The following is a 26,893-nucleotide window of genomic DNA, read 5'->3' as shown; positions in this document are numbered from 1 at the left end:
AAATAGGCATTTCTCCAAAGAAGATATACAGACTGCCAACAAACACATGAAAGAATGCTCAACATCATTAATCATTAGAGAAATGCAAATCAAAACTACAATGAGATATCATCTCACACCAGTCAGAATGGCCATCATCAAGAAATCTAGAAACAATAAATGCTGGAGAGGGTGTGGAGAAAAGGGAACACTCTTGCACTGCTGGTGGGAATGTGAATTGGTACAGCCACTATGGAGAACAGTATGGAGGTTCCTTAAAAAACTAAAAATAGAACTACCATATGACCCAGCAATCCCACTACTAGGCATATACCCTGAGAAAACCATAATTCAAAAAGAGACATGTACCAAAATGTTCATTGCAGCTCTATTCACAATAGCCCGGAGATGGAAACAACCTAAGTGTCCATCATCGGATGAATGGATAAAGAAGATGTGGCACATATATACAATGGAATATTACTCAGCCATAAAAAGAAACGAAACTGAGCTATTTGTAATGAGGTGGATAGACCTAGAGTCTGTCATACAGAGTGAAGTCAGTCAGAAAGAGAAAGACAAATACCGTATGCTAACACATATATATGGAATTTTAAAAAAAAAAAAATGTCATGAAGAACCTAGGGGTAAAACGGGAATAAAGACACAGACCTACTTGAGAATGGACTTGAGGATATGGGGAAGGGGAAGGGTAAGCTGTGACAAAGGGAAAGAGAGGCATGGACATATATACACTACCAAACGTAAGGTAGATAGATAGTGGGAAGCAGCCGCAGAGCACAGGGAGATCAGCTCGGTGCTTTGTGACCGCCTGGAGGGGTGGGATGGGGAGGGTGGGAGGGAGGGAGATGCATGAGGGAGGGGATGTGGGAACAGATGTATATGTATGACTGATTCACTTTGTTATAAAGCAGAAACTAATAAAAAAAAAAATTAAAAAAAAAAAATAATAATAATAATAATAATAATTTTCTATTGCATTTGAACCATTATGCATATTAGGGTCTACCTGTTACTGCCGTTAGCCTACTAAGTAATATTATCTAAATATTGGGTAAATAGAAAATATCACAAGAGCAGGTTTGTCCTATTAATATTCTTTATGGATCTTGGGAGACTTAAAGCAAGTTCTTTTACACTAAATTTAGGAGGTTAGAAAAGAAGGAAGGATTGCAAAGCATGAGGATACATGTTAAGGACAAGAAGGTGAAGGATTCAAGCACAAAATGACAATTTCCAACTGGCCATATTCCTGCACAAAGACAATAAAGGGGCTTCCATTACCCCAAAAATAAAGTGTATATAAAGTTATTCCATGGAGATGACAATATTTCCATGATCAAGGTGAGCTCATAGTTAAGTTATAAAGAAGGAAAATTTTATCTGTGGTTTCCTTCTTGGGTTCGTCTCTTACCCTTCAGCCAATGCACAAGCCTCCTTCACTTAGCTGTTCTCTCAAAAGGGTGCTGTCCTGGCAATCAGGAAGTCTAGCTTCTAGCTTGGTCTCTCCGCCACTTCTCTTGAGCTAGTTACTTCACCTTGCTGGATCTAAACACCTTTTTTTTCTAGAAGGAGTCGGGTAATGATGGCTGGCTCTTAGGTTGAGCATTGTTTCCTGTTCTGACACAACATTGAGGAGAATGGATTAATCAATGTTTCAATGCCTTGGGCCTTGGTATCCTGGAGAAACAAATTTTCAAGAGCATCCTGAGAGGTCTTTAGGGTGGTGTTTGGGGCTAGACTTGAGGGTGAGAAAAGCTTACCCGTTGATAGTCTCTGAAAAAAGAAAAAGAAATCCTTGGCCATATAAATGATATTAATTCTGGCTGAAGGAGAGTCACAGCCAGGCTCACTGAGGTCCCCCCTGCCAGTCTGTGAGAATTGTTTTTCTGCTAAACCCTGCTGGCAAAGCTCATCCTCAATTTCCATCTGAATGACCTCTCTTGGGAGATAACAGAGCAGCCTTCGTTCTTCTTTAATACAAGACTTTCATAATGTGCAACTTCTGTGCAGTGGCAGGCACCCTGACCATATTAATTCTCACGAACTAATCTCCTATCTCCCACCACAGCGGCATGAGGGGGCCCTCACTAAGGTTAATGTGGCCCCAGGGACTGCACGACCTTCAAGAACACCTGGGGTACAGCCCCATATCTTCCTCCGGTGACGTTCAGAGAGATTATTAAGGTGAACGCCACACTTTAAGAGACACCGGTGACCAGACACACAGAATGGTGAGGAGATTCAACCAGCATGACTCATGGTTATCCCCAAGTAAACTTTTGGGATGTGCTGGGGAAGAGAGACTGAACTTGAAAGATCCCAGACATCAATATCCATATAGGTCTTTTCCATGAATTCCTTCCATTTCCTCACAGAGGAAAACATTCTGCCTTGAGGTTGAGACCTCAGCCTGAGGCTCTGGGAGTGGGTCTTGGAAAGGTAGGTGGGAATTCCTGGGTTCAGTTTTCAGAGTTTTGTCTTATCCCTTTTTTGGCCCACACTTCTCACACCAGCCCTGCGCTGTCCCCAGTTTAGGATTAAGTGATTCTGTTTTCTGAAGGGACAAATCTCAGAGCTCCAGTGTTGAGGGGCACGAGGATTTCCTAGTGGTCTGGAGTAAGGAAGGAACTGGAGCTGCAATTATTCTCTTTTTAAATTCCAACTAATCTTGCTTTCACCCCCAGCAAACCTGCCCCCCACTTTCTCACCCAGGGCTGAACCTCTTAGAGGTCATGTTGGCTCACTCCTTACAGTATCCCATTCCAAGGCCCTTAATTTGTAACTGTCTTTAACCTGCTTTCAGACCTCCCAACACACGTCGACATCTCATTGTCTGTGGGCTCCTCTTCCATGCTCGGTGTCCTCAGGACAAGGCACGTCTGTGAGCAATTCATTATTTTGAAGACAAGTCCAGATTATTTTTTAAGGCAACATTTGAAACTATGAATGTCCTCTAGGACTCTGTTTTGGAAATTGTTGGAAATGTCTGCATTTCTTAGTAGAGGCTACTTCCACAGAGCTCCTGAGTCTTGGTGGAATCAAAAATCACTACAAGCCTCAAGAATCCTTTACAGGAAAGTGGTCTCAGTAGAGAAGTAGAGAAAATGAGAAGCTTCTCTTGGAATGCAGACTGACAATTGTTTGAGAAATCCAAAGTTTGAAAAATCATCTTCAGGCAGCTGTAAACTTCAAACTGATAGAAAGGCCTCTCGAACTTCCCTCATCCAGGGAATTCTATGTGTTCGTTTTATTACTGTGTGAAGGAGCTGCAGGAGAGTTTCTCTGTTTTCTGGTTCTATCTTTTAAAGTGTAATTAGATTTGAAGTGCAGCCATCTGGCTCCTCCTCCAGGAGGTGCTGAAGCAGCTCTGATGCTCAGAAGTCATGGCCAGAAAATGTTCCACGTGAACAAACACTCCCATGCACTCATACGCACACATTTAATTATTTAAACTTCCAAAGGCTCAAGTCAAGCAAGTTCTTCCTGGGGGAAAGCCGACTTTGCCCTCTATTCCCCACTCCCTCCCCCAACCTTCACTCCTGTGCAGAAATGTCAAGGACATTCTTGGGTTGACATCAAGAAGCTTCTCCATCTAACAGTGACAGAGAACCAGTGATGCTGGGAAGCTTTTCTCCTGTGGGGCTGTGAATCACTGCTTCTTTCTCATTAATCAGAGAATTTTACTTCCTTGGGCAAAATGGAGCACAGCTGTCAGTTATCCATGACAGAGAAATCATAATATTATTTTAGTTTATCTTCAGCACCCCTCCAACTGTTACTGAGTTATTTTGGGTGCAAACCCGGTTATTTTTGGCTCTTCGAACGTATTCATCTTCATGAAGAAGAGGCAGAAAAGCAGAGTATTTAAGATCTCAGTGTCAGGCACACCTAGATTGAAATTCTGGCTCCCTCATTAACTGGCTATGGCATATTGAGCATGTTACTTAGACTATAATTATTATATATTATCTATGAAATGCCTAATTATAGCACCTTTTCAATAGGACCCTGTGGAAGATAAAATGAACAAAATGTACAGAAAGATATGAACATATAGATTAGCATATAGTAAGTGCTCAATAAATTTAAATTATTATTGGTAGTGGGAAGATGAAAAAAGCACGTGTGTGTGTGTCTATGTGTGCACGCGCGCGTGCGTGTAGCTAGGATAGGTTGTGAGGAAGCAGCCAAGATGGCGGAGCAGGGAGACCCCGGAGCTCACCTCCTCTCAGGAGCACACCAAAACCATAACTATCTGTGGAACAACCCTCGGTGATAAAGACCGGAACCTACCAGAAAAGATCTTCTAAAGACATAAAGAACCCCAGAGCATTTGGCTTTGAAGGCCAGCGGGGCTTCGGGAGCCTCACAGGACTGCGGGAAGTAAGACCTCACGCTTAAAAGGAGCACGTAAAACCTCACACACACCGGGACCAAGGGAAAATGCAGTAATTTGATACGAGCCTGGGCCAGACCTACTTGCTTGTCTTGGAGAGTCTCCCGGAGGTCGGGGGAGGCCTCACCCTGGAGGCGTAGACGCTGGCGGCAGCCAGATTTGGGAACTCCTTTCACTGCGTGGTGAAAGCCACTGCGGGACCCTCTCTCTATAGCTCGTTATGGCCAAGACCTGGCCCCGCCCAACAGCCTGTGTGCTTGTGCGCCTGCGCGCCCAACCCAAACTACTAACTGGGTTGGGACACGGCCCCACCCTTTGGCAGACAGGTTGCCTAGAGACTTAAGAGCCCACAGCTGCCTCTAGGCAGACAGGTTGCCTAAAGACTAAAGAGCCCACAGCTGCCTCTAGGCCTCTAGACACACCTCTTACACAGGCCCTGCCCCCCAGAGGACCAGGACCCAGTTCCGTCCGCCAGGGGGCAGGCACTGACACTGCCCTCCAGGAAGCCTTCACTAACCTCTAGACCAGCCTCACCCACCAGGGGGCAGACACCAGACCCAAGAAAACCACGATCCCATAGCAGTCCTGGGACCAGCTGGGCTCTGGCCCTGCCCACTAGCAAGCCAACACAAGCTTTAGGGCACCCTGGACCCCACACCCAACTGGGTCAGGAACCGTTCCCCATCCCCATCCCCCCAGCAATCTGACATCAGCTCTGGGACCCATGGACCCTGCAGCCAGACTCCAGGACCTGGCTCTGCCTGCCAGTAGTTTGGCACTAACCCCAGGACCTGGTTTCACCCACCAGTGCAGGGGGCAACAGCCCCAGAGTCTTCTGGACCCTGACTCCACCCACCAGAGAGCCTGCACTAAACCCAGACACCCTGGGGTTCTGCAGTCAGCCATTTCACGACCATGAAACCGGACAACTTGTCTTAGGACTTAATGAAGTTCAGGTTCTTTACGTCTCGGCACTGATGGAATTCAGCAAGAGGCAAGTGATAGATAAGAAGTAGATTTATTGGGCTGCCCTGGTGGCGCAGTGGTTAAGAGTCCACCTATCGATGCAGGGGACGCGGGTTCGTGCTACGGTGCGGGAGGATCCCACTTGCTGCGAAGCGGCTGGGCCTGTGAGCCATGGCTGCTGAGCCTGCGCGTCTGGAGCCTGTGCTCCGCAACGGGAGAGGCCACAACAGTGAGAGCCCGCATATCGCAATAAAAAAAAAAAGAAGTAGATTTATTAATATAGGACGTTTCTGGGCAGGCAAGAGGGCTCTGCCCCAAGAACCAAAAGGGCTACATTTTTTTTTTTTTTAAGAAGATGTTGGGGGTAGGAGTTAATTTATTTATTTATTTATTTTTGCTGTGTTGGGTCTTCGTTTCTGTGCGAGGGCTTTCTCTAGTTGTGGCAAGCGGTGGCCACTCTTCATCACAGTGTGTGGGCCTCTCACTATCGTGGCCTCTCTTTTTGCGGAGCATAGGCTCCAGACGCACAGGCTCAGTAGTTGTGGCTCACAGGCCTAGTTGCTCCACGGCATGTGGGATCCTCCCAGACCAGGGCACGAACCTGTGTCCCCTGCATTGGCAGGCAGATTCTCAACCACTGCGCCACCAGGGAAGCCCTAAAAGGGCTACATTTTTATAATCAGAGGAAAATTGGGGAGGGGGAGAAGACCACCTTCTTTCTTTTCCTTTGTAAAGATATTGCAGGAAGATGGGGTGCAAGAGGATGGTCATGTCCCAGGTTTTGGGCAAGTTCCTGGGATGAGCTGCCAAGTGAGGGTCCTTGGCTTTGCACAAGAAAGAATTCAAGAGTGAGCCATAGTACAATGAAAGCAGGTTTATTGAGAGAGACTCCATAGGCAGAATGAGGTCTGTCTCAAAAGGCGAGAGCAGCCCTGGGACATACACACTCCATAGACAGAGTATGGGCCATCTCAGAAGGTGAAAGCAGACCGGAGGTGTGGGGGTGGTTTGTTTTTATGGGCTGGGTAATTTCATAGGCTAACAAGGGGGAGGATTATTCCAACTATCTTGCAGAATGGGAGGGGATTTCCAAGAATTGGACCACTGCCACTTTTTGCCCTTTTATGGTCAGCCTCAGAACTGTCATGGCGCCTGTGGGTGTATATTTAACATGCTAATTATTACAATGAGCGTAGAATGAGGCTCAAGGTCTACTGGAAGTTGAACGTTCTGCCATATTGGACCTAGTAGGTTCTAACCAGTTTTTGTCATATCCTCAATGGCTATGTCATTTTTTTAAAAGTTGTGCCCTGCCTCCTTCCTCCTGTCTCAAGCAGGCCCTGCTAACCAGCAGTGAAGGGCATCTGCATAAGGCAGGGCCTGGCAACAAACCGAGCTAGGGGCCAACCAAGCCTACCAGACTGTCCACATAGTTAGCCCACCACAACAGAAGGAACCATGCAGCTCTCTTAGGGGGAACCGCTAGAGCATACAGCTTGGGTGACGAGAGCGGAGTGCACTGCTAGGACACATAGGATGTCTCCTACAGAAGGCCACTTCTCCAAGATCGAGAAACGTAACTAACCTACCACATACATAAAAATGCAAAGAGCAACTTTGGCAAAATGAAGTGGCAAAGGAACACATTCCAGATGAAGCAACAAGTTAAAACCCCAGAAGACAAACTAAGTGAAATGGAGTTAGGCAATCTACCTGAGAAAGAGTTCAGAGTATTTCTCATAAAGATGATAAAAAAACTTGGGAGAAGAATGGATGCACAGAGCGAGAAGTTAGAAGTTTGTAACACACAGAAAATATAAAGAATAACTAAACACAGGGCCTCCCTGGTGGTGCAGTGGTTAAGAATCTGCCCACCAATGCAGGGGACACGGATTCGAGCCCCGGGCCGGGAACATCCCACATGCCACAGAGCAACTGAGCCCGTGCACCACAACTACTGAGCCTGTGCTCTAGAGCCCATGAGCCACAACTACTGAGCCTGTGTGCCACAACTACTGAAGCCCACATGCCTAGAGCCCATGTTCCGCATCAAGAGAAGCAGCTGCAATAAGAAGCCTGCACACCACAATGAAGAGTAGCCCCCACTTGCTGCAACTAGAGAAAGCCCGCGTGCAGCAACAAAGACCCAACACAGCCAAAAATTAATTAATTAATTAATTAATTTAAAAAAGAATAAACAAACACAGATGAAGGATAAAATAACTGAAATGAAAAATACACCAGAAGGGATCAACAGTAGACTAAATGATACAGAGGAATGATCAGTGAGCCGGAAGACAGAGTAGTGGCAATCACTGCCACTGAACAGAAAAAAGAAAAGAAGTGATGACAGTTTAAGAGACTTCTGGGACAACATCAAACACACTAGTGTTCACATTATAGGGGGTCCCAGAAGGAGAAGAGAAAGAAAGAAAGGGCTGAGAACATTTTTGAAAACATAAAGCTGAAAACTTCCCTCATCTGGGAAAGGAAACTGTCACCCAAGTCTCTCATCAAGAGAGAATATTAAAAGCAGCAAGGGAAAAACAACAAATAACCTACAAGGGAACTCCCATAGGGTTATCAGCTGATTTTTCAGCAGAAACTCTGCAGGCCAGGAGAGAGTGACACAAAGGTGTGTGATATTGCAGAGGTTTACAAGACTTAAACCAAGGAATATTGCCACTCTGCTGGACTGATGTTTCTGATGGCTCCAGTCCAACACCTGTCAGAACTTCTCCACAATTCCCTGGGAGGAAGGATCACTTTGTTTCAGAACAGAGCTCACTCTATGTCCAAAGGTAGCCTGGTCATCTTCAGAAAGCTCAACTGTTAGTAAAATGTTTGGATTGAAAGCTAAAAATATGGCTCCTGATCATTTTCATATGCTGGTGGAGCAGCCCATTGAGGGCACATGATACAAGTCTAATTTGATCTCCATGTCATGGTCCTTCAGGAACTTGAACACAGCTATCAAGTACCCCATGAGTTTTTCCTTGGCTGAGGCCCTGAGCTGAACATGTGCATTTCCTTCCAGGGTTTGCTGCATACCTTGGACTCAGGCTCCTCTCCATCCTGGGCACTTATCTCCATTACCATGAGTGGTACCTCATCATGAGTGGTACCCAGGGCTGAAGGCACAAGTGCAGGAATGCTCTCACCAAGGCAATTCATCTTTTTCTCAATTTAAAAAAAAATCTCCTGAGCTCCATGAATATTCCAAAAAAGCCATGTGAAAGAGATCCATATGCCAGACAAAAAAATCTGAAATCCACCATCCAGTAAATTTGAGCCCATTAAAACTCCTTTGAATTGTGCCAACAACTGACTGTTTTTAAAGTGGTATCTGTGCCTTTGCTTATCACATGTGTTAAGAAACTTGAAACAATCTGGAGTTTTAAGGAAACTGGGGTTCCTAGATTCTCTTTTCAACTCTGCTTAGAGAACCAGTCCTGTGACTAAAATGAGATTCAAGTTCAAATTCAGTCTCTGCCCTTCATCAAAAGCACATGTTATAAGTGTGTAAACTTGTTTACCTCTTTGAACTTCAGTTCCTCAAATCTTTGAGGTGAAGCCAAAATCCCTACTTCCCATGACTACAGTGAGAGGTTCCTGGACCAATGCCTGTAAACACGCCCTGCACAGGGTCTGTCACAGGAAATGCTCTGAGGTACTGCCACCTACTGGCTTTCATTAAATACAGACTCAAGAATATACATGTTGCAAGGACTCTTTCTGCTCTCTATTTCAAAGCAATCTATTAGAAAGTTAGAGACTGTTAAGAGACCTCTTTGAGTAAAATAACTGTGGAATGGAGTTAGGAGTCCTGGAATCTATTTCCACCCAGCTCATGTGACCTTGGGTAAGTCCCTGCCTTGGCGAGGGTCTCAGTTTCCTTATTTGTAAATGGGAATTCTAGTTATGATGGGAAGATTCTTCTGATATTTTTGGACTCTAATTTACTCTCTCCCCTTCCAGCTTACATCATTGCTTGATACTTCCTGGAAATATCCTTCAGAAAACTAAATTTTGTTTCAACTCTAAAAAATATGTTGAATAAGAAAGAATAGGGCTTCCCTGGTGGCGCAGTGGTTGGGAGTCCGCCTGCTGATGCAGGGGACACGGGTTCGTGCCCCGGTCCGGGAAGATCCCACATGCCGCGGAGCGGCTGGGCCTGTGAGCCATGGCCGCTGGGCCTGCGCGTCCGGGGCCTGTGCTTTGCAGCGGGAGAGGCCACAACGGTGAGAGGCCCGCGTACCACAAAAAAAAAAAAAAGAAAAGAAAAGAAAGAAAGAATAACGTTCCCAGAAGCTTTCAAGCTAATGTCCCAAAAAGTAATTTAAATGATTTCCTCTTACTCTATTTATGAGTAGAAGAACTTTGGAGCTACACAGTATGTCAGTGTGTGTGTCATTTCTATTTTCCAGACAGCGAGGAGTTATTCTAAGAAGGATAAATGGACAGGTCATTTATCACTCAGGCCCCCTGAGCACATGCAATGCCTTCCTTAAGAGTTGATGAGAAAGGATGCCCTATACAACTTCCTGGTAGGTATCAGGGGGCCAAGTCTTCTAACTAGCAACCTTGCCTTTCAAGGTTGCCTGAGTAATGACCCCGTGGTAATATCCACATCTCCAGGCAAAGTGACATGCGATAAAGGAAAAAAAATAAGAGCCCAGCATTTCTATAACACCATACTCTTCATCCTGTTCATACCCATTGCAACAATATTGACCCTAATATACAGCTCTACAATTTGCAAAACAATTTTATCCCCAGTAGTTCACAATGACAATAATCCTGCAAAATAATGGGGCATGACAGGAAAGAGCGGTACTGAGACTATTATCATTTCATCTTGGTAGAAAAAAAAAAAGAGAGCCTAAGTGAAGATATAGCATCTTGCAAGGTTTCACACAGTTAAAGATGGAAAGAGTGGCAAAATTTAGAACTTGACTTCAGGTCTTCTGACTCCAGATCGTTTGTTCAGTCCAGGACACCATATTGCTTCTCACTTTCATCAACTTGACTCCCACAGAGGTGCTGAATGCCAAGAGGACTAGTGGAAAGGATGTCACCATGAAAAGGACATCATGGTAAAAGTTGGTAATTCCAGTAGCAAAGGGAAAATCTGGATGTCAGAACAATGGAGCAGTCACTTACAAAGGAATAAAACTATCAGACTTCCTATGAACACTTCTCTGATGTTAGGAGACAATGAAAACTCTTCAAACTTCAGAGGGAAAAGGATTTCAACATAGAACTCTATACCCAGTCAAACCATCAATCAAATCTAAAAGTAGACATGTAAGACACTTTTGGATGTGCAAAAACTCAAGAAGTTCACTGCCCTTATACTCTGATTAAAAAATACTACTTGAGATACAAGAATCAATGACAGCAGAAAATGACTGAGGATTAAGGGAGACTAGAAATCAGGCAAGATAGATACTATTAGATGGGACATTTGGAAGATTCTCCTTTAACCTGAAATATATTAATGGCATAGAATATTTCCTTCTATATGGCTTAATACATACTTCCTTGTTCTATATTGAATAATATTTATATAACCATAATATTGTAAATTCTGGTCATTCATTTTCTTTTTTATAATTCATCTATTATATAATCACATAAGATGTATTTACAAAAATAGAAGAAATGTAGATGTAATAAATTTTATCAAATAAAAATAATTATAGAGGAAAGAAAAATTTGGAGTTGGATGGGTATACCATTGTCATTTTCTTTATAGTGAAGATTTTAGCTGTCTAAAGTTTGATAAATCATGAAATAGAGTTCAGTGGTATTACTTAAATTTATGAAGACAGCTAAGAGAATCTCCAAAAATTATAATCAAGCTAACAAAAATTAGGAAGTGGAAGAGGAAGAAAAAATGGGTAGTAATGTCAGTGAGTAAACTCCTTAGACCTCACATCTAGGAACTAATAGCTCTGTCTAGAGTTAACACATCAAAAAATAGGGATCTAAGTGTGTTATGTAAAGTTATAACAATAATTACCAGTAAAACTAAAGAGAGTACTGACAGTGGCTGTCTCTGGGGAGAGGGGTTGGTAAGAAAATAGAGGATAATTTTATGTTTTATTTTTGTTCTTCTGCACTGTTGGAATACTTTAAAATTCTGTGCATGCATTAATTCTATATTTAAACAAAGGAAAATTCAGTCTATTTGAATATCTTATAACATGTGGATGAAAATCTAGATGATGGTTTGACTTGGTGCTGGCATATACTTGAATCAATACAAAGAAAAGAAAGAGAAGGCTGAAAAATCAGGTTCATATCCTTTATTTTAAAACTGAAGTATCATGACCCAAGAGAAAGTGACTCCCCAAGGAGACTTTACAGTGCTAACTATAAAACTCAGATTCATATTCTGATCAAGAACTGAGGTGGATAATTTCTTTTAATTAACCAACATTGTCCCGAAGTTGAAGCCCTGTCACAGTCAGAATTTGGTAACTTTTGGCGCAGTTAACCACCCTCTCACCACCTTTCTCAAAAGGAGACACTTTTTTTTTTTTTTTTGCGGTACGCGGGCCTCCCACTGTTGTGGCCTCTCCCGTTGCGGAGCACAGGCTCCAAAAGGAGACACTTTTATCTGTTTGGTTACTTAGTTATAAAATCAGATCATCTCAATGCCTACTTTACTAAACAATGGATTTCCAAGAGTTGTAAACCACCAAATCTCAGATCAATGTTATTATCACAATTTTTGTGCTTTTTCATTTGCCATAGTGTAGGGACAAGCCTACACAGACTTAGGATGTATCTACACATAAGCAAATATATTCTGTTTTCTCTCATGAAGCCTGTCAAACTGACTTGGACAGAAATGCCGGGCCTCTATGACCCACCAGGTCTTTAATTCAGATTGATTCTGTGACAGGTCATGGTCCACTCAAAGGGTATTTTCCTCTTTTCTTCGCTGACCATGCAGAGGTGCTGAATGGGGATATATGCTTGCCCTACACTAGCTTTTCTTCCTTCTTTTCTTCCCTTCTTCCTTCCTCCTCCTCCTTCTCCTCCTTCTTTCTAAAACTAGACCAACCTCAACAGAGGCCTTAGCTTTTCAAACACTTCTTTGTACTGAGCTCAATACCTTCCTAGCTTCAGTTTTCCCTACTCACTGCACTACCACTTACACCCCTGCAGGTGCCAGGTTAATAGACCCTTCATCAGGCTTCACAGAGTCATGTGCCTTACCACCTATACCTCCTTCCCCATCCATCATGCCCAAATCCTATCCTACATTTAAATCTTAGCTCATGGATCAACCTCTTCCATTAAACCTTCCTTTATTGCTCCCCCCACAACCCAAACATAAGCAATTGCTGCCTCCTCTTCTTGTTATGGCTTTTTATCTACTCCTGTCTTTCAGCTCAAGTCTCTATGTACCTCACACTGGAGTTATTTATGCAAGTGCCTCAACATCTGGCCATTCTGTGGGATCCATGTCTATTTTTGCTCTCTGTCCTCTTGCTCCATAAGGCCTGGCACATAGTAGGTGTCAGTAAATATCTGTTGAGTTCTACTGTTTGCCAAGGCTTTCATAGCTGATAAATGGTAAAGTTGGGACTAAAACCCAGGTTTTTGACCGCGACTCAGTGTATCCTCCATCACACCCATGGCCTCACACATGGCACCACACATTTAAAGAGCTGATATGAGCGCTTTGAACTATGATAGGGAGTCAGGGGGAATATTCATGACCTGTCCCAGCTTGATATCAATTCAAGCTGACAATGTAAGGCATAAGGTATGAAAGTGCCCTTAGATACAGCAAATGTTAGAATTTGCCATTTTGATATGTCATAGGTAGTGAAAACATGCCAGACTCCATTAGGCACATTCAACATCCCTTAAAGAAAGGACAGAAGATGTTTGGTGGAGTGGCACGGCTGCTACCTACTCTTTAACCTATTATGTCCTCAGGTGAAGGAAATAAACTGTTTTCTAAAAGTGGTTTGCACTTAAAAAACAAACTTCAGGAAGCATTAGACTTGCCATGTGTACTTTCTGACTTAGGTGATTTAAGAAGTTAAAAACTGAGAGGCTAACTTATTTACTAAACCTGTCTTCCTGGACAGATTAAAAAAGAAGAGCACAGCTTTGATTTATTATAAGTAATCAGTTTTTAACCAAGAAATGTCTGCATCATTTAAAACATTGAAACCATAATCCCAATCTAAATTGTTGCTGGGTTTCAGTTCCTATTTCATCCTGAACAAGTAATAAATAATGATCCATAAACCACTAAATGTAATGAGAACCACTGAAGACGGTTTAGCTGAACTTAATTTTTCCTTTTATATTCTAAGTCAAGGAAAACATCTATAGCAATTGCACATTAACATGTTACCAATCGAAACTGGATCGTCTGAATCTCTACTCTTTCACAACGCCCAAACAAGTTCATATTCTAGTCACCTGTCTTCCTTATTATATACAACCCACTTGCATGAGGTCTCTATTACCCAATAATATTCAAGTGCCCCTGTCCTATTCAGAAAATTGAGGCTTGAAGGAATTCACTGTCTGAAATACCCATTGATTTGTACAGTGTAACAAAAAAATATTTTATCTAAGACTTCTTAAGTAAAATAAGTCCAGGTACTTGATATGAGAGTAACCCCGAGTCTTTGCATAACAGGTAATACCTAGACACTTGTAATCACACAACTCTTCTAGGGGTTCAGAGTGCTTTATAGCCGAGGAATGAATCCATCCTTTCAATTGCTGCTGCACGTGCAGCACTTGTGGTGTATTTGTCATCTACCCTCCTTGTTCATTCAACTAACACATTTTCCCTTCATTTATATGGAAGGTCACATTCTTTAAAATGTGTCACTGCTACAAGTAATATAAACATTCATTGGAAAGCATAAATCTCCTCAAAACAAAGATAAGAAGCAAAGTCCCATTTGGGTACTATAATGGGTTGAATAATGTCACCTAAAAAGATACATGTGAGTCCTTACCACTATACCTGTGAATGTGACCTCATTTGGAAATAAGGTCTTTGTAGATACAACTGAGTTGAGGATCTCAGGATGAGATCATCCTGGATTTAGAGTGAACCATAAATCATATTGGTGGTTGGTATCCTTATTAGAGAAATGAGAAGATTTGAGATACACAGACACAGAGGAAAAGGCAATGTGAAGACGGATACAGAAACTGGAGTGTTGTAACTCTAAACCAAGGAATGTCAAGGATTGCCAGCAACCACCAGAAGCTAGAAGAGGTTTAAGAAACTGACTCTTCCTCTGGGACTCCAGTAGGAACCAACCCTGCCAATACCTTGATTTCAGACTTCTGGCTTCCAGAACTGTGAGGAAATAAGTTTGTGGTACTTTGTTATAGCAGCCCCAAGAAACTAGTACAGACTCAGTAGTGGGTACCTAAACAGGAATTCTTGGCTCAGCAAGAAAAGGAAAGTACATGTGAATGTGTTGCACATATATGTGTATATATGTTGGAATCAATACTGTCAACACAAAACTTCCTACTCCATCATGAGACTGGCAGCTGAGAGGAGTGCTCAGTACATATTTGTTCCAGGAATGAATAAAGTAGTTTATCAGAAAACTAGCAGTGTACGTGCTGTGTGGATATGGATCAGCTACAAATCTTCCCAAGGTTGGAAGAAGTAAAGAGATTGCTGAGTCCCTTTTTTTCCCCATCTATCTGGGGGACATCAAGAAGAAAAAAGCCAACAAGCTCTACTCCCCAAAGACTCTCTTGCTCCCCTTGGCCAGTTGAAAGGGATCCCCTTTATCTCTGACCCCACAGTTTCCTTTTATTGCCTTGCATCACAGTCAGTGTGTATATAAGGTCTCTGTCATATTAAAGCAAGTAACTCATGGGCAATCCTATACAGTGGAAAGTGACTGAATTCAAAATCAGGGGACATAAACTTTCTTTCCACTATCACCCGGAGCAAGCTGCATCCTCTCTGTGCTTAGGCTCTTCTATAAAATAGGAACAAAAATCCCTGTCAGACAGCCCTTGCAATTTTCTGGAAGTTGCAAATAAAATAATTGGAGTGAAAGTATAACCAGAGAGAGCATGCCAGAAGTATAGCCAGAAAGAGTATAAGCTAGGAAAATCAGTCCACATTAAAACAAGCAAAGAATCATTTGCCTTTTCATCCCTCATAGCACAGTTTACCACAGAGCACTGCATGTAGAGGGTCTCAGTAAATGTCTGGAGAATGAATGAGGGGTGTCCAAGAGCATTGTCCTCACTCAGACTAGAGCCTTGAAGCTTCAGAGCAGAGTTTGTTAAAGGCCCTTGAAAACAAACAAATGAACCAACTAGATAACCTCACTCTCCCTAACTCCACAAAGGCCACCTTGGGGAATAACAGAACCCAGCGCTTTATTTGCAAAGGGGCTCCTGGCAATCCTATCCTTGTGCAAATGGAGTCCCCCCTGGTCATGGTCAGCCTGGCCAGAAGGCCAAGAGACACTCCTTCTTCTCTAGGTTTCAGACTCTAAAAACTGTGAGCATCTCACATTTGGCATTTTCTTATTTTGTAGAATCATAATGAGCACTTAATTCCTTAATTTTGGATAACTGCTAACTGGATTCTTAGTTAATGTAGAATTCGAGACTTTTAGTTTCTCCCATCAAAGTTCCTAGTCTTACTCTATTTCAGGCCCCTGCCAAAGAGTCTTTTTGTAGCCTTTGTGTGCAGGCTTCTCATTGCAGTTGCTTCTTTTGTTGCAGAGCACAGGCTGTAGGTGCGCGGGCTTCAGTAGTAAAAGTCTTGTTGTAATGCAATTGGTTTATGAAACATCTAGATGTGCTTCTTCAATTGTCAGAGAAGCTTAGGAAATTTTACTGAGTCAGTGATAAAGCAGGAAGGAACCTGATAGAGATATTCTCTATAGGTTCTTAATTAGAAATCCATGGACCACCACAAGGTCCATGTATGGGTTTCAGGAACATTATAAACCCCCCAAATTGTTTGCATATTTGTATGTGTATTTGGGAAAGGCAGTCACTTCCAGATCTAGAACAGGTTAAGAATCACCAATCCACTCCAACTTTTTCATTTAAAATACTTTTGCTAATATGCTAATGTGCTACTACTACTACTACTGCTGTATTGAATACTTACCAAGTATTCATGGAACAACCTTCCAACCTAGGTATTTTTATTATTATTATCAATGAAGCAGTTGAGACTAAGTAGCTTGCCTTAACTTGCCTGGGGTGCTCAGCTAGTAAGATAGAGCAGGATTCCAATTTGCCACAGTCTAAAGAATACTCTTTCCACTACACAATAGCAAGCCTCAACATGTTTTTCCTCTAAACTCTGTGTGATGTTGCTCATCACTGTGACCCCTTCCTAGGGTAACTGTATCTGCACGAAATTGTAGGTTACCACTCAGTCTCAGTTTGTTCACCATAAACTGGGTCACTGATTTGCCTCCTTGTGCTACCCATGGCCATAGGTCTCGGACACTAGGATAATGGTCTAAAAGGGAGAGGAGGGAGGAGCAAGGTGGATCCATGGAAGTGGTCTGACTGTGGCTCTGTGAAGAAATGCCCGAGCAGACTGTTGGTCCAGTCCCTCTTCCATATGAGCACGAAACCCCAGGAAGCGGAAGTGACATGCTTAAAACACTGATTAGACTGGAGCATAAAGTAACAGAAGTTATGAAGACTAGGAGGTGGAACACCCAGGTTCTAGTCCAAGTTCTGCCTTGTCGGGTAACTTCAGAAAAGTCTCCCTGCTTCTCTGTTCCTCAGTTCCCTCATCTGAAAAATAAGGAGATTGAATCATACAGTTTCAAATTCCCATTCCACCTCACTGCACCAGGAGTAACTAACTTGAGCTTCACTTTTTAATATGTTTTGATGCATTGAAGAAGTGCAAAGTATTAGCACTGTAAATCAGATCTCACGTCATTTTCAAGGTCACAGAGTCTGGGAGGATGTTTTTATTTATAAATCATCTCTTATTTTAAAAGACACATAGAGAGTTCATAGAAGTCATTACTGGTGAAATCATCAGAAAAAAATAGCACAGTGTGATCAAGGGGAAGCAATTTAAGATGATGGATTATGAACTAGCTTGTCTCCTGTCAATTCAAAAAGCTCTCTGACTACTCGCTTTCCAGTTTCAAACTCAAACAGCTCATCACGAAAATGATTGAGCCACACAAATTGATATAACCGCTTTAGGAATCCTGTGCCCACCACCATCCCCTTCCTGGTCTCCCAGCTTTATCTAACATTTCTATGAAGAAAAGGAATGACCATTCATTGAAGCACTCACAACGTGCCAAGATTTATTTAAGGGATTTAACATACACCATCTCATTTAATACTCTCAACAATTAGGGTGGTTATGTGACGTAGTCACTTGGAGGGGGTTGGTCCTTAATCCCTGTGTGCATGGCACAAGTTGTGCCCCTTGCCTTTCTCCATGCTTCTTAATTAGAACAAGATCATGATGGCTGGTACTCCTGCAGCCATCCTTAGTACAAGAAGAGTCACACACACACACACACACACACACACACACACACACACACAAGCAGGATTTCTGAGCAGCATAAGAGGACCTAGAGTCACCATTGACATTTATGGGTGATGTGCCAGTGATGGACTCCAGATTTTTTAACGCTTGATAGAAAAATAGATCTCTGTATTATTTATGCCACTTTAATTTGTTTTTCTCTTACTAGCAGTTGAATTCATTTCCTAACTGAAACCCATGAAATAGGCCAGTGGTAAAATATTGCTTGAAGACATTTTACTATCTCCAAAATTTATAGCCATCAAGGTCTCTCCTTGAGGATCTGGTAGTAAGGAGAGGGGAGGACAGAAATATGCTTACAGTTCAGAAGTAAACAGGGAGTAAACTGGACACAGCTTAAAAGTGTCAGGTCTGCGACTGAGGGAAAAAGCTGTGTTGGGAGATCAGCCATCTGGACTCTACCTTGGCTTGGCCACTAAATGATGGTGATCTTTTTTTAAATTTTATTTTATTGAAGTATAGTTGATTTACAATGTTGTGTTAATTTCTGTTGTACAGCAAAGTGATTCAATTACACACACACACACACATATATATATACATTCTTTATGTATATATATATATATATATATATATATACATTCTTTTTCATATTCTTTTCCATTATGGTTTATCACAGGATATTGAATATAGTTCCCTGTGCTATGCAGTAGGACCTTGCTGTTTATCTATTCTGTATATATATACCAGGTTGCATCTGCTAATCCCAAACTCCCAGTCCATCCCTACCCCACCCCCTCTCCCTCTTGGCAACCACAAGTCTGTTCTCTATGTCTGTGAGTCTGTTTCTGTTTCGTAGATAAGTTCATCTGTGTCATATTTTCGATTCCACATATAAGTGATATCATATGTTTTTTGTCTTTTGCTTTCTGACTTACTTCACTTAGTATTGTAATCTCTAGATCCTAAAAGATGGTGATCTTGAACAAGTCACATCCTGGGCCTCAGTTTCTTCATCTGTACAATGGAAGGTTACGTTAGAGATCCCCATGGTCCTAATGCAGAAGGTCAACTAGGCTATAAATCTCACAAAGCAAGAACCCCCCACATTCCCAGTGATTAGAAATGAGGTTCCTGTGAAACCCCTCCCTGGGGTATTTCACATTCAAGTAGAGACTCTCTGAGACTCTTGCAACTCCCTCATCCCTCCCCACACTCCCACCCTTTGCCAGGAGACATCCATGAATGTGCATGAAGAATGTGCACTATACCCAGGAGACACCTCCCCACATGCACAGAGTCCTCTATGTGTTCATGAGGTCCTCCCCACTCCCATCCCATCTCCCACACACTTATACACGAGTCCAGCCAAATCTAGCAGATAAGGTCATTCCATTCACACAGGACTATAAAAACCTCATTTTCTATATGAGGAGTTTAAAGAACTGCATAAAACTGTACTTTCTTTCTCAAGTGTTCCAAGAAATTTGCAGCTTTTTCTCTTTCATATATAGAAATTTATTATCAGCAGGCACACTGAGATTTTTGAGCTCTGGAGTCTCTTTATAGAATGAGACAACTTACAAAAATACAAAGGTATAAAACAATTGTTGAACAGACTCTAGGAAAAGAACGAAAAAGCAAAACAAAAAGCCAGAGAACCTCAGATCAGCACAGTTAATGGATATTACATGATCTCACAGTATTGGCAGAAGAAACCACAAATTTGGTTCTAAACTTCCTGGTTGCTAAGGCAAAAATTCAGTCAGTTTCAGGGCCACTAACTTCCTAAAAGTCGCACAATCTGTAGCCAAGACAACCAGGAAATTTAGGGGCAGAGTTGGGACCCTCAGACTCTTTCCAGTGCTAAACAATCCCCAACAAACCCACTGACAATCACTTATAGACAGGGCAAACAGAAAGCTGAGGAACAAGGCTCTCCTAAAATATGTCAAATTCGAGTAAGTCAAGCCACCAGAGATCGAGTTTGTTTTCAGAACTTAGCGTTCAGCCAGCATGTCCAACCACAGCAATGAGAAGGTTACATTAAGGATGAGGGCAGAGGAATGGCTAGTCAGAGATGCAGCAGTGAAAACAACACAGAAAGGAGAACTGTGGTGCCCATCCAAGCAGTATCCTCGGGATGGAAAGCCTGTAGAGTCTAGATCTGGAACTCTTGTGGAATGGACAGCCTGCTGCTCTTACCATTTGATGTGTGTGATTCCTCTGACTATGACTCCATTCTCAACAAGCAAGCTTCTGATTAAGGCTCAGCTTCCTAGGGAGAACTTCCTCTGGGACAAGGCAGTTCTGTCATATGATTTATGAATTCTGGTCCCTGTGGCCATGGTCCTTCATTGGAAATCTATAATTTTTTACATCAACTTCATGAGCTTGGCTTAGGTCTTCCCTGGGAGGAGAATATACACTCTAGCACTCATAAAATTAGGTCTGAGCCTGCAGGACAGAGGGCCAGACTATGACCAATTCTCTAAGGGAAGGAACACATCCTTTCAGAACTCTTGGAAGGTACCCAGCCAGTGGTTCCCCTGGAGACCCCTTTCCCCAGCCTTGTGTTAAAACAGCCACAGGGTAAGACCTGAGGAGATGTTGAGTTCCACACAAGAAAGCTCTTGGTTTTCTTGCCTCGCTTCTTCCCTAGCTTGTTTGGGTACCCTCCATGCACAACCTTGGATCTGGCCACCATTGATACTTGTTACTCCTCGGAAATTGTGCCTGCCCCAGATCCTGCACATTGATGTAAAAATCATTAAATCTTAAACAGCCAAATTGCTAGTACTTTACATTTACTAGACCCATTTCCCTATGGGCAAATTTGAAAATGATAGCTCTTCCTGGGTGTTTTATACCAGATTTCAAATAGCGCAGCACAGCATGAAACCACAGGGAACTGAAATGAGGACGGAGGCAGAAGGTGGAGAAGGATCAAATTTATCTTCTGATTAGTTGAGATGAAAACTGACTTGAGAGACACAAATGGAATGACAATAACATGGTTCATTGGCCTGATGGCCTGTTGTTCATAAACAGATAATGGACCCTCTGAAATCCTCTGTGGTCTATTTGTGATGACCAAACAGGACTGGCAGAGCTGTTTTCATTTTGGACTTCAAACACATCCCTAGGTTAATGTAAAATACAAAAAAAAATTTCTTTTTTTAAATAATATGAAGAAGTCATGGTACATCCAGTAGGAAGTCAGAATTGAGAAGGAGACAAAACAACCTGAGTTACTGACATTTTAGAGTCAAGTTTTGAAACAATCTCCCCAGAGGGCCTTTGCTGAAACATCCTTCCCAGCCTGCAATCAGGAAGCAAGCTCTAAATTCATGTCTTAAAAAAAAATTTTTTTTATTGAGGTATAATTAACATACAAAAAGCTGTACATGTGTAATACATACAACTTGATGAATTTGGGTAATTTTATACCTATGAAACCATCATCACAACCTATGCCATAAACATATCCATCACCTCTAAAAGTTTCCTATTACTCTATTTATTTATGTTTATTTTTTGTAATAAAAACACTTAATATAAGATCTACACTTAGCAAATTTTAAGTGTACCATACAGTGCTGTAAACTATTGTTTTCTAGGTCATATTCATCTGTGTAACTGAAACTTTGTACCCTTTGACTAATACCTCTCCTTTTCCCAATCCCCCAGCCCCTATAAACCACCCTCTACTCTCTGCCTCTATGAGTTTGACAATTTTAGATTCCTCATATAAGTTGTGACATGTAGCATTTGTCCTTCTGTATCTGGCTTACTTCATTTAGCATGATATCCTCTAGTTCATCCATGTTGTCACAAATGGCAGGATTTCCTTCTTTTTTGTGGCTGAATAGTAGTCCATTATGTGTATGTACTACATTTTCTTTATCCATTCATTTATCAGTGGACATTTAGGTTGCTTCCCTGTCTTAGCTATTGTGAATAAGCTGCAATGAACATGAGAGTGAAGATATCTCTTCAAGATTCTGATCTTAATTCCTTTGCATGTACACCCAGAAGTGAAATTGCTGGATCATATAGTAGTTCTACCTTTAATATTTTGAGAAACCTCCATACTACTTTTCATAAGGGTTGCCTCAAGGAACTAGAAAGAGAAGAAAAAACTAAGCCTGAAGTTGTCAGAAGAAAGGAAGTAATAAAGATTAAAGAAGAAATAAATGAAGTAAAACAATTTTTTAATCAACAAAACTAAGAGTTGGTTTTTTGAAAGGAATAACAAAATTGACAAACCTTAGCTAGACTAAGAAAAAAGAGAAGACTCAAGTAATTAAATTCAGAAATGGAAGAGGAGATGTTATAACCAGTGCCACAGAAATAAAATAAGGGACTATTATGAACAATTGTATACCAATGAATTGGATAACTTAGAAGAAATGGATAAATTCCTAGAAACATAAAATCTACCAAGACTGAATCCAGAAGAAATGGAAAGCCTGAACACATCACTAAAAAATAAGGAAACTGGGGGCTTCCCTGGTGGCGCAGTGGTTGAGGATCTGCTTGCTAATGCAGGGGACACGGGTTCGAGCCCTGGTCTGGGAGGATCCCACATGCCGCGGAGCAACTTGGCCCGTGAGCCACAACTACTGAGCCTGCGTGTCTGGAGCCTGTGCTCTGCAACAAGAGAGGCTGCGATAGTGAGAGGCCCGCGCACCGCGATGAAGAGTGGCCCCCACTTGCCACAACTAGAGAAAGCCCTCGCACAGAAACGAAGACCCAACACAGCAAAAATTAATTAATTAATTAATAAACTCCTACCCCCAACATCTAAAAAAATTTAAAAAAATAAGGAAACTGAACCAGTAGTTAAAATACTCCCAAGAAAGAAAAGCCCAGGACCAGATTGCTCACAGGTAAATCCTACCAAACATTTAAAGATTTAATACCAGTCCTTCTTAAACTCTTCCAAAAGCTAGAAAAATAGGGAACACTTTCAAACTCATTTTATGAGGTCTGCATCAACCTGATAACAAATCTAAACAAGACACCGCAAGACAAGAAAATCAATATCTCCATTGAAAATTTCTGCAAAAATCCTCAGTAAAATACTAACAAACCAAATTCAATAGCATATTAAAAAAATCATGCACCATGACCAAGTGGGATTTATCCCTGGGATACAGGGGTGAACCACATAAACAGAATGAAGGAAAAAACTACAAGATCTTCTCAATAGATGCAAAAAAAAAAAAAAAGGATTTGACAAAATTCAACACTTTCACAATAAAATTTCTCAAAAAATTATGTATAGAAAGAATTTATCACAACAAAATAAAGGCTGTATATGAAAAGCCCACAACTAATATTATATTCAATGGTAAAAAATTGAAAGCTTTTCCTCTAAGGTCTGGAACATGGCAAGGATGCCCATCCTTGTCACTTCTATTCAACATAATATTGGAAGTCCTAGCCAGAGCAATTAGGTAAGAAAAAGAAGTAAAATGCATCCAAATTAGAAAGAAATAAAATTAATCCCTGTTTGCCGATGACATGATCTTATGTATCTTATTTGAGGCAGCATCCTGACACTTTTCCTTACTTTGAAGTCATTCACCCTGGTGTCTTATCTCCCCTAGTGAATGGTCAGTCTTTGAGGGAGGGGCTGAGTCTCATCCATCTATTTTTCTTGCAGTGATGGCTTCATACCATTCACTTTGCAGGTGCTCAGTACAGGTGTAGAAGGAAAATGTGGGTAAACTATAATGTAAAGTGGGTCCCTCATGGGTGTATGGTACTTTACAGTTTCCAAAATGGCTTCACAAATTTGATCTCATTGGAACCTCCAAAAGCTCTGGGAAGTTCACCAGGACTATTACCTTCTGCTTTAGATAAAAATGCTTTTATCGTCTACAGGTATCACTTTTACAGATCAGCTCTAAAATAGGGATTATAATAGTCCCTACCTCATAAAGTTGCTACAAATACTAAATGGAATAAAATAATTAATGTATGTAAAGGTACTCCCACAGAGCCTGGCATTTAGTAGATGCTATATACATTTGCTGTCATTATTTTTTCTCATTCGTATCTTATTTAATCTGGAATCAGAAGACTAGAACCTAGATTTTCTGCTTCTGAATCCAGGGTTCCTTTCAGTACCTTCAGGCCTCTGGCCTACCATGAACCACTTCCTACTGGAGCCCTCCATGGCCTCATCTGTGTCACAGGTGTTTGAAGTGGACCTTCTCCAAGAACACTTCCTGCCATAGACACCTATTGCCATTTTCATGAAGATAAATATTCTTCCTTTCCTGGGAAGCTTCTCTTTTTCCTCCAGGATTCACCGCTTCCCTTCCAGAAAAGAGAAAGTCTTTTGTTCCCAAGGACTTCAGCCCTCCTGAATTCTTCTAAATAGCCCTCTGCTCTCCACCTGGATGTGAAACAGGTAATGCCCCCTGTGAAATGGACAGAAATGCCATTGCATGCCCTCTATCAGAGAGGTACTTGGACAAAGTGAATGAGGGGCAGATAGGCACACAGCAGTAGTGAGGAGACCCTGGCCACAGTCTTAATGCTAATGCCAGATCAGCTGGCCCAATTTCCAGGGGGAAGAGAGCTTAGTTGAAGGTGGGTCAGTGTGGCTCACATATTCCCAGCCCATCACCAGAACTGCCAGGTATGCTGGCTATGCTGTGAATCCTTCCTCAGATTATTAAAGGGTCAAAAACAAATTAAAAAGTTAAACCACTAAACAAAAAGCAACCATCACGTCCTAGGGATTTGAACACAGACACTAGTTGCTGGATTTAGTCTAACAAAATAGAATCCTTTCTCCATTCTTGTAATCGCGTGTCAAGACATGGTTGCATTCCCAGTCCCACAGGAGTCCTCTCTGACCTCCTCCCAGCAGGAGAAACCTCTCTCTTCCGTGTGAATGAACTCCCATGTTTTCTGTCCTCTTTTGAGATATTTAGTTCTTCTGCCTTGTTAAAAGTTGTCGGTCTATTCCTGACCTCAGACACCACTCCAACATACAGAATTAACTTTGCTTTCTTGGGTACCAAGGCAGCCCCTTCTACATGCTTCTCCTGGAGCATTTACCTCATTTCGTTGTGGTTATTTGCTTAGGTCAGTCCCCCCTTCCCTCTCCCATCACCATTCCTGAGTTCCACTAGAACAGAGAAGGTATGTTTTCCTCCTTTTATCCCTAATGCCTCATACAGTGTTAGTAACTGTGAACTGAATTCCGTGGGATCAGATTGAGATTTAGTCATCGCAAAATGTGCCCGGCATGTAGGAACTTGCTTATTACTTGTTAATTGAATGGAAATTCTGAACTAGTGGCTATTTTCAAGGAAGCAAATCTTCATTGTTTTTCAAGTTTACATTACAAACTTAGATAGTAATGGGTATCAAGGAATACCATGTATGAGTGGGAAGAATGGTTCTGGGAAATGTTTTGATTCATGGTAATCGTGTTTTATGAAAACCCATTAGCTTTGCAAATGACTAGTCTCTGAAGTTCATAAGTTATAGACTGGGAAGTGGTCTTAGAGCAATGCATCTAGCTCAACTCATATCTGATAGTTGAACATCCAACCTATGTGTGAGCACCTGTAGAAATATAAATACAGCTGATTCACTTTGTTATACAGCAGAAACTAACACAACAATGTACAACAATTATACTCCAATACAGATGTTAAAAAGAAAAAAAAGAACTGGCATTTTCTTATCTCTACAGGATCACAGCACAGAGTTTGGGGAGGAAGCCTGATGATACAGACCAAAGCTGCCTCAGTTGAAACTCCCTGGAAGTCAGTAAAAATATTACCCAAATTCTAAATTCACCAATAATGGAGTTCAACCAAATATCCTTATTGGCCCATGCCGACAACTTCAAAATTGAATTTTTCTTGTGCTTGCTGGAGGGAATAACACCTCCCAAGGTAGCTAGCTGCTTTAGTAAGCTTTGCAACCTATGTTCTCACAGCAGCTGGATGCAAAACCAGTAGTGTTCTTTGGCAGAGAGAACTTTGATATAAACAACATAAGTTGTCTAGGGAGAGGCATGTTTTGCCCCAGTCTGATGAGATTAGTAACATTATCTTCATTCTCACAGGCTTATTTACTGGCAACCAGAATCTGCCTCAGAATCTTGCTCTAAACATTACAAAATTCCTGCCCCTCCAGGTTCACTCCTCTTCTTTCTATTTCAGGACAAGATGTGGAGGTGGCTGCATGATGTCACAGGGCTTCTTAGCAAATATTTATCCTTGTCACACAGGGAGCCCCAAAACTCAAAGGCTTATTTGTTAAGATCTGCTTGAAGTGTGCTTTTTTTCAATAAGAAATATTTTAGGTTTGGGTTCTTTGAATTTTATTTTTTTTATCCTTTGGCAGTTTCCTGCCTCAATTTTTTTTATTACAGAATTATCAATATAATAATTTACTCATACTTGCATAGGAAAGCTCGTCGCCTGCTTGGAAATTAAATAATTATTTTCTATTGATGGTATTTCCTTTGAAACGAAAGTTCCTGAAATGGATGTTCCTGGGAGGGTTCTAACTCATAAAAATTGAGGAGAGTATTAATTGCTCTTTTGCTATTTCTAATAACAGTATCACTAAGACTGAATGAGTCATCCATTAAAGTAATGAGGAATGTTGACTTAAAAAAAGGCACCACGTGAGAGTTGCGAGTTAAGATTTATTTGGGGCAGAATGAGGACTGCAGCCCGGAGACCCCGTTTCACATAACTCTGAGAACCTGCTCCGAGGAGGTGAGGGGAGGAGCCAGGATATAGAGGAGTTTTGCAACAAAGGACCAGTCGTTGAGAAGTCAAAAGATTATTGTTAATTAAAGAGCACGAGGGCTTCCCTGGTGGCGCAGTGGTTAAGAATCCACCTGCCAATGCAGGGGACACGGGTTTGAGTCCCGGTCCAGGAAGATCTCACATGCCGCGGAACAGCTAAGCCCGTGCACCACCGTTACTGAGCCTGCGCTCTAGAGCCTGCAAGCCACAACT

Source organism: Hyperoodon ampullatus (assembly GCF_949752795.1).
Source record: "Hyperoodon ampullatus genome assembly, chromosome: 5".
Taxonomy (NCBI): Eukaryota; Metazoa; Chordata; class Mammalia; order Artiodactyla; family Ziphiidae; genus Hyperoodon; species Hyperoodon ampullatus.
Note: the sequence above shows the minus strand (reverse complement) of the source record.